The following is a 10,018-nucleotide window of genomic DNA, read 5'->3' on the forward strand; positions in this document are numbered from 1 at the left end:
AGTGAACAAATTACTGTTGAGCAATTGACAGAATTGAGCATAGTTATGAGAATATCTAGGCATGACCATGTATATAGGCATCACCTTCGTGACAAGTAAATCGAAACGATTCTCCATCTACTACTATTACTCCACTCATCGATCACTATCCAGCATGCATCTAGAGTATTAAGTGAAAAACAGAGTAACGCCTTAAGCAAGATGACATGATGTAGAGAGATAAATTGATGCAATATGAAATAAACCCCATCTTGTTATCCTCGATGGCAATGATACAATACGTGCCTTGCTGCCCCTTCTGTCATTGGGTAAGGACACCGCAAGATCGAACCCAAAGCTAAGCACTTCTCCCATGGCAAGAACTACCAATCTAGTTGGCCAAACCAAACGGATAATTCGAAGAGACTTGAAAAGATAACCAATAATACATAAAAGAATTCAGAGAAGATTCAAATATTATTCATAGATAGACTTGATCATAAACCCACAATTCATCGGTCTCAACAAACACACTGCAAAAAGAAGATTACATCGAATAAATCTCCACAAGAGAGGGGGAGAACTTTGTATTGATATTCAAAGAGAGAGAAGAAGCCATCTAGCCACTAACTATGGACCCGAAGGTCTGAGGTAAACTACTCACACTTCATCGGAGGGGCTAGGATGATGTAGAAGCCCTCCGTGATGACGGCCCTCTTCCGGCGGAGCTCCGGAACAGGCCCCAAGATGGGATCTCGTGGATACAGAAAGTTGCGGCGGTGGAATTAGGTTTTTGGCTCCTGTTCTGATCGTTTGGGGGTACGTGTGTATATATAGGAGGAAGAAGTACGCCGGAGGAGCAACGAGGGGGCCACGAGGCAGGGGGGCGCGCCCTAGGGGGGCGCCCCCACCCTCATGACCGCCTCTTTTGTTCCTTGGAGCAGGGTCCAAGTCTCCTAGATCACGTTCGGTGAGAAAATCATGTTCCCGAATATTTTATTCCGTTTGGACTCCGTTTGATATTCCGTTTATCCGAAACACTAAAATAGGCAAAAAAACAGCAATTCTGGGCTGGGCCTCCGGTTAATAGGTTAGTCCCAAAAAAAATATAAAAGTGGAAAATAAAGCCCAATATAGTCCAAAACAGTAGATAATATAGCATGGAGCAATCAAAAATTATAGATACGTTGGAGACGTATCAGACGTGCAAGGTATCGACAACCAAGAGGAGAAGAGAAGAAGCAATGAGCACAAGGTGCACGAGGAGCAAAGTGATGGCAAGAAGCTCAAGGAACAGAAAGAAGCCCCAACGCTATATATGAAGCATTATGAATAAGGGATGATGTTGTATTATGAAACATTTATCACTTGACATGTTGTATTTCTGTTGGATGATGTTGGACCTGTGTTAGAAGTATGTTTGACATGACGTTTAAATCTGTTGGATGATGTTTGAATGAGCACATGGTTTTCCCTTTTTTTGATTTTTTTGAATTTTGTTTTGCTCATTTGAATTCTGGTCAAACCTAACTTTGACCAAGATTTAAACAAGTCTAAAACATCAAAATGAAAAACTAAACATGGATCCTTCTTAGTCAATCCAAAATGAAGCTGTGGTGAGGTTTTTGAAATTTTCATGAAAAATGTGCTAAAAAGAGGGGTCCAAAGGTAGGGTACACGGCATCATTTGTAAGCAAGGTTTTTTTCGACCTTGTCTAAATCAGCCAAATAACTTTCCTACACATATATTCTATATATACAGACTATGTGCGCTGGTTTTTCCATTTTTTATTTTTTTTAATTTTGTTTTGCTCATTTGAATTTTGGTCAAACTTAACTTTGACCAAGATTTAAACAAGTGTAAAACATCAAAATGAAAAACTAAGCCTGGATCCTTCTTAGTTACTCCAAAATGAAGCTGTGGTGAGTTTTTTGAATTTGTCATGTTCATTTCCCCAAAACACTTCTCTTCACTTCATACAAGAGAGTTTGAAATACTCGAGATATCACACAATACACATGAACTTATCGTTTAAATGTATGTAAACCTTGTTTATCAACTTAAATCGTTAGTATATGACATAAGAAGACTATGTGCACAGGTTTTTTATTTTTCTGTTTTTTATTTAATTTATTATGCTCATTTGAAATCTGGTCAAACATAGCTTTGACTGCTCCAAACCCCTCCCAAACCACGCTAACCCTAGCGCTGAACAAGGACCGTTCATCTAACCCTAGCGGCGATCAAGGGTCGTCGATCTAACCCTTCTAGAAGGAATCTGCGGGGAGGAGGGGAGCGATCCGCGAGATGCAATCTGATTGGCTGGGAGATTGTTTTTTTAAAACAAATATCGGGCGCGCTGGATGGACCGTTGGGCCATCTCGTTGTTTGGGCCTGAGACCGCAGTAAATAGCCCGTCTCAGTCTTTCCAGGCATTGCATGCATGGGAGGCGGCGACGTGGGTTTGCATGCGTGGGAGGCGGCGATGTGCATGCATGCGAGCGAGGCGCGCTAGGCGAGCTAGGCTAGCGAAGCGAGCTGGGTGGTTCAGGGTAGTGGTTCAGGGTAGCGAGTCAGATGCACCGCCTGGTCAAAGAGTTATGCAGTGATTCAGATGCACGCACGCGCCCCATGCATCGTTTTCGTGCAAAAATTTAAGAGTGCAAAACGTAACGGATACACACACACGTTCGGATACACACACGCGTCCGGATTCACACACGCACCATTCTCATCCTTTCTCTCTTCCTCTCCCACCCACAAGCCAGATCCAATCCATTCTCTCCAACTTCAAACACCCAAGCGACCGAGCCCTCCACAAGTGAGGCCAAGTGAAGATGCAGTTCAACGGGCCGACCTTCAACCGTCCGCCTGTCGTGCCGGAGCTGCGCTACCCACCGGGCGTGCTCGTGGAGAGGGAGCTCCGTGTGTGGGCTATTTCAAGGTGGAGGGGTTCCGTCGAACTCACCCGCGCCTTCCTCAGAGCCGGCTATGCCCACCTCCCACGAGGCTCGTCGAGGATGTTCACCCTCAACGAGGTTCGTGACCGCGGCGGCATCCTCCTACTGCTCACGGTCACCTTCACCAACCCGTTTGATGCACGCGAGCTCCTCGGCCAAGTCTTTTGGTGCGGCTGCGAGGCCATCTTCTTCACCATATACAACATCTACGCCAACTATGAGAGCATCTTCCCCACTCCAGGCCAGATGCACTCTCTTCCCTACGACGAGGAGGAGGAGGTTTGAAGATGAAGATGGTGTTGAAGGGGCGCGCGCGACCAAGGTGGAGAAGGAGGTCAAGAAGAAGATGTTCAAGCCCGGAGTCAAGCTCGTCATGTTTCGTTTTTTATTTTGTTGCTTTTCTATGTCGTGTCGTGTCATGTTCCGTCATGTGTCTGTGAACTGTCCGTGAACTTTTTATTGTAATGGTACGGTGTGTTGCATCTTATCTAAGTTATTAGGGTTTATTATGTGTGTTAAAAAATGTCCGTGCTCAAACATATCATTTCTTCCCTAAACCAAGTCATGAAGTTCGAGAACTTGTGGTTTTCATTAATGAAAACCCTAATGAAAATCGGAGGGGGTGAGAAGCCCTCTGTTTCATTCAAAAAAACATAAATCATGAACTAACATGCAAATTTATTCCCTTAAATCCTAAACCAAGTGCCACTCTAACCAAAATCATGTGGCAGTGCAAACATACGTTTTCAACCTTCCAACCCTCCAAAATTTTAGTGCAAAACAAAGGAAAACCACTCTCACGCATGTGCAAACATTCACGGTCTCACTATTTTTTTGACAAATTTCATAGTCTCACTATGTATACCTTCCTTCCCTACCCATGTCAAAGTCTTGCCATCTGTCCTAGCGATTACCAGCGCAGCCCTAAACACCACAAACCCACACGGCGGTCCTGGGTTCGAGTCCCCAGCCGCACCAATTTTTTGTGCATTTTCCACCTTCATTTTTTTAGACAAATTATTTTTTTTCTCAATGTAATGCCCTTAAAAAATGTTCATTTATTTTGGCACCAGGTGTAAACCTCTACCAGAGCTGAGGCACATTTTCCATGACATTTTGGTCTTTGATTTAAATCACGGTGTATTTGAATTGGATTAATTAACAACTCCAAAAAATTTCTAACCTTAATTGTTTGGCTCTCGAATAATTCAATTAGCTTCCACAAAAAGTTTCAGCATTATGATTTACTGCCTAAATTAAATCAGAACAGAAAACATAAAAATACGCAAGAGAACCCCCGAATTGGCCTAATTGGATGCAGTTGGCCCATTAGTCTAGCCTGCACTTGGCTCTACGCTCTGAATATGGCCCAAGAGCAACCTTTTTTTGACAGAAAGGCAGCGCAGAGAGCTGCATTTCATTGATCAAAAGTTTCTGAATTCCTCATTTCTTCTCCTTTTTTCAACATATTTAAATGTTGGTCACTTCTTCTCTTTTTTTTCAACATTTAAACAACTTTGACCAACATTTAAACTAGGTGAATTTCTCATACAATTTCAAGATTACAAATTCCTCCATAATTCATGTCTTTCCATACATTTTCAACATTACAACCAGTGCGATTACCATACCTACAAATGCACAAAAGTATTTGTAAATGGGTATTGGTAGTGTTTGATCTTCAAGCTTCCTAACCTTCTTCTTCAACATCCTAAGCTCAACAGCTCGCTCTCTGTCAGTGCGTGCTTCGCCCTCCATCTCTTCTTCGTGGCAGCATGCGCAACCATTCTTCATGCTCTTCTTGCAGTTCATTCATCAGAGTCTTGGCCAGAGCATCGACCCAAAGAAAGAAGCATGTCACCTGCATGAACACCAAACAGATCAACCCATTGCTCAAAGATCCCGACCACGAAAATGGTGCAATTGCCTCGATTCTTACCCCATTCTCGCTGCACACGTAGAACGGATGATTCTGGTTCCTCGGTGTGTGAGAAACCCTCCGATCAACGCCCGCCCGGCACCGCGGACAGACGAAGGTAGGCATGTCCACACGCTCCCGGCTCTGCATCCGCGAGGTGGTGTGGGAGCTTGAGGAAGACATGGAGCTCGGAGCCGAAGGGGATCTCAACGCCGCCGCGCCCTCCACAGCTAGCTTCCCACCGCCGCGCCCTCCATAGCTAGCTTCCTGATGTCTACTACACAACCTTCTTCTTGTAGACATTGTTGGGCCTCCAAGTGCAGAGGTTTGTAGGACAATAGCAAATTTCCCTCAAGTGGATGACCTAAGGTTTATCAATCCGTAGGAGGCGTAGGATGAAGATGGTCTCTCTCAAGCAACCCTGCAACCAAATAACAAAGAGTCTCTTGTGTCCCCAACACACTCAATACAATGGTAAATTGTATAGGTGCACTAGTTCGGCAAAGAGATGGTGATACAAGTGGTATATGGATAGTAGATAATAGTTCTTGTAATCTGAAATAATAAAAACAGCAAGGTAGCAAGTGATAAAAGTGAGCGTAAACGGTATTGCAATGATAGGAAATAAGGCCTAGGGTTCATACTTTCTCTAGTGTAAGTTCCCTCAACAATAATAACATAATTGAATCACATAACTATCCCTCAACATGCAACAAAGAGTCACTCCAAAGTCACTAATAGCGGAGAACAAACAAAGAGATTATGGTAGGGTACGAAACCACCTCAAAGTTATTCTTTCCAATCAATCCGTTGGGCTATTCCTATAAGTGTCACAAACAACCCTAGAGTTCGTACTAGAATAACACCTTAAGACACACATCAACCAAAACCCTAATGTCACCTAGATACTCCAATGTCACCTCAAGTATCCATGGGTATTATTATACGATATGCATCACACAATCTCAGATTCATCTATTCAACCAACACATAGAACCTCAAAGAGTGCCCCAAAGTTTCTACCGGAGAATCACGACAAAAACGTGTGCCAACCCCTATGCATAGGTTCATGGGCAGAACCCACAAGTTGATCACCAAAACATACATCAAGTGAATCATGTGGTATCCCATTGTCACCATAGATACGCACGGCAAGACATACATCAAGTGTTCTCAAATCTTTAAAGACTCAATCCGATAAGATAACTTCAAAGGGGAAACTCAATTCATTACAAGAGAGTAGAGGGGGGAAGAAACATCATAGGATCCAAATATAATAGCAAAGCTCGCGATACATCAAGATCGTATCACCTGAAGAACACGAGAGAGAGAGATCAAACACATAGCTACTGGTACATACCCTCAGCCCCGAGGGAGAACTACTCCCTCCTTGTCATGGAGAGCACCGCGATGATGAGATGGCCACCGGAGAGCGATTGCCCCCTCTGGCAGGGTGCCAGAACGGGTCTAGATTGGTTTTCAGTGGATACGGAGGCTTCTGGCAGCGGAACTCCCGATCTATTGTCTGTTCTGGAAGTTTTAGGATACATAGGTATATATGGGTGTAGGAAGTACGTCGGTGGAGATACGGGGGGCCCACGAGGCAGGGGGCGCGCCCTAGGGGGGGGCACCCCCCACCCTCGTGAGCACCTCCCTTGGCTCCTGACGTGGGGTCCAAGTCCATCCGGTAGCTTTCCTTCCAAAAATAACTTCTCCAGTTGATTTCGTTCTGTTTCGACTCCGTTCGATATTCCTTTTCTTCGAAACACTGAAATAGGCAAAAACAACAATTCTGGGCTGGGCCTCCGGTTAATAGGTTAGTCCCAAAAATAATATAAAAGTGGATAATAAAGCCCAATATTACCCAAAACAGTAGATAACATAGCATGGAGCAATCAAAAATTATAGATACGTTGGAGACGTATTAGTTCCCACCGTCGTGCTCTCTCTCTCTCGCCGTGGTCACCGCCGTGCTCTCTGTCGCCGTGGTCACCGCCGATGTCGCCCGCTTATATAGCACACCCGCCAATGGCTCTCTACTCAACGGCTCTCTGCTGGGTCCCACAAGCCAGGCGTGCAACGGTCTGAATAAAATTGGCCGTCTCTGCCGCCTGGTCCCACCTGTAAGGGCCGAGTCAAAAGGTTGACCCGACGGAGACGGAAGAGTTCACGGAATGAGTCGGTGCGCACGGACTAGGGGCAAAACTGAGCACAATTCGCATCTGAGGGCAAAACTGAGTACATGGACACCACTAAGGACAAAAGGATAATTAACCCTTCCGTAAAATGCTTGCTAAATATGATGTTAATCATAGAATTGCATCTCCTTATCACCCACAGTCTAGTGGTCAAGTAGAATTGAGTAATAGAGAGCTCAAATTAATTTTGCAAAAGACTGTTAATAGATCTAGAAAAAAATTGGTCCAAGAAACTTGATGATGCATTATGGGCCTATAGAACTGCATATAAAAATCCTATGGGTATGTCTCCGTATAAAATGGTTTATGGAAAAGCATGTCACTTACCTCTAGAACTAGATAAGGCATATTGGGCTATTAAAGAACTCAATTATGATTTCAAACTTGCCGGTGAGAAGAGGTTATTTGATATTAGCTCACTCGATGAATGGAGAACCCAAGCCTACGAAAATGCCAAGTTGTTTAAAGAAAAAGTTCAAAGATGGCATGACAAAAGGATACAAAAGCGTGAGTTTAATGTAGGTGATTATGTATTGCTATACAACTCTCGTTTAAGATTTTTTGCAGGAAAACTTCTCTCTAAATGGGAAGGTCCTTACGTTATCGAGGAGGTCTAACGTTCCGGTGCCATAAAAATCAACAACTTCGAAGGCACAAATCCGAAGGTGGTGAACGGTCAAAGAATCAAACATTATATCTCAGGTAATCCAATAAATGTTGAAACCAATGTTATTGAAACTGTAACCCCAGAGAATACATAAGGGACACTTTCCGGAACGTTTCAGACTCTGAAAAGGAATAGGTATGTGGTACGGTAAGTAAACCGACTCCAAAACAGTTTTTAAGGCAATATTTCTCTGTTTTGGAATATTTAGAAAAATAGAAAATAAGAAGCAGTCCGGGAAGGACATGAGGGCTCCACGAGGGTGGAGGGCGCGCCTCCCTACCTCGTGGGCACCTTGTGCGCTCTCCGGACTCCGTTTTCATACACGACACGTATTTTGGTCAGTTAAAATTCATTATATAATCTCCCAGGGGTTTTGACCACCGTATCACGCAAAAATCTCTCGTTCTTGTTTCAAGCTGTTTTCTGCCAGGGTTATCGAAGCTAAACATCATGTCGTCTCCCTCCTCCTCCAACAATGAGGGCAACGATGCTTGGCTAATGAAGATAGAGCTGAAGAGAGAAGAACCCATGAAGACCCACAAGGACGGAAGGATCAAGAAGGCCACGGAGGACCAAGCTCTGGCCACAGAAGACATCCTTCAACTTGATCATAATCTTCTTACCCCAACTGAGATCAAAGCTTTCAAGATGATCGAGTTAGCTCGTATACAAAATAAGTATCTCACACATGAAAATATTTTGTTGAAGGAGCATATCATCGCACTCAAGGGTATTATCCGCAAGTTAGAAGACCTCCTACGCTCGATGTGCGACTATCCATCATCAACAACTCCACCTTCTTCGCCAACAAAGGAGACATAATCACATGGGTATGGTCGTATGGGCACTCCCCTTGGCAACTGTCAAGCTTGGGGGAGTGCCCCGGTATCGTATCACCATCACTTTTATCTTTACCGTTTTTCTTAGTTCGATCCTTTTGGTAATATCTTAATCCAGTAGAATAAAAGTTCTTAGTATGATCTAGTTGTGAGTTTTGCTTTATAATCCTTCTATGTAATCGAGTCCATGAGCTATATAATAAAGATTAGTGTTGAGTCAAGGGCTTGATTATTTTACCATGATCCTAAGGGAATAAAAGAAAAGATAAAGAAAGAAAAAGAAACAAAGAGATCATGTGAGTCTTATGGAGAGTAATGAGCTCACATAGAAAAAGGTATGATGAATAAAAGTTGTTGAGGGTTGACAAACATAGTTTTGGTCATCGTTGCAATTAATAGGAAGTAATAAAGAAAGAGAGGTCTTCACATATAAATATACTATCTTGGACATCTTTTATGATTGTGAGCACACATTAAAATATGACATGCTAAAGAGTTGACGTTGGACAAGGAAAACAACGTAATGGGTTATGTTTTCTTACATCTGAGATAAATTATATTGTCATGGATCATCCAACATGGTTGAGCTTGCCTTTCTCCCTCATGCTAGCCAAATTCATCGCACCAAGTAGAGATACTACTTGTGCTTCCAAATACCCTTAAACCAGTTTTGCCATAAGAATCCACCATACCTACCTATGGATTGAGTAAGATCCTCCAAGTAAGTTGTCATCAATGCAATCAATAAAAATTGCTCTCTAAATATGTATGACTTATTAGTGTGTAAGAAATAAGGTTTGTACGATCGTGTAATATGGAAGAAATAAAAGCGACAGATTGCATAATAAAGGTCCATATCACAAGTGGCAATATAAAGTGACATTCTTTCGCATTAAGATTTTGTGCATCCAACTATAAAAGCGCATGACAGCCTCTACTTCCCTCTGTGAATGGCCTATCTTTTACTTTTATCTCCTACATTGCATAAGGGTCATGGTGATCTTCACCCTTCCTTTTTACATTTTATCCTTTGGCAAGCACGGTATGTTGGAAAGATCCTGGTATATATGGCAAATTGGATGTGAGTTTTCCTGAACTATTATTGTTGACATTACCCTTGAGGTAAAACATTGGGAGGCAAAACTATAAGCCCCTATCTTTCTTTGTGTCCGATTAAAACTCCATACCCATAAGTATTGCGTGAGTGTCAGCAATTGTGAAAGACTATATGATAGTTGAGTATGTGGACTTGCTGAAAAGCTCTTATACATTGACTCTTTCCTATGTTATGATAAATTGCAATTGCTCCAATGACTGAGATTATAGTTTGTTAGTTTTCAATGAAGTTTACGATTCATACTTGAAATTGTGATTGAATTATTACTCTAGCATAAGAAATCACATGATAAGAATTATATAAGTTGTTGTTCTAAGAATGATCATGATGCCCTCATGT

This window comes from Triticum dicoccoides, chromosome 7A (genome assembly GCF_002162155.2).
Source record: "Triticum dicoccoides isolate Atlit2015 ecotype Zavitan chromosome 7A, WEW_v2.0, whole genome shotgun sequence".
NCBI classification, from domain to species: Eukaryota; Viridiplantae; Streptophyta; class Magnoliopsida; order Poales; family Poaceae; genus Triticum; species Triticum dicoccoides.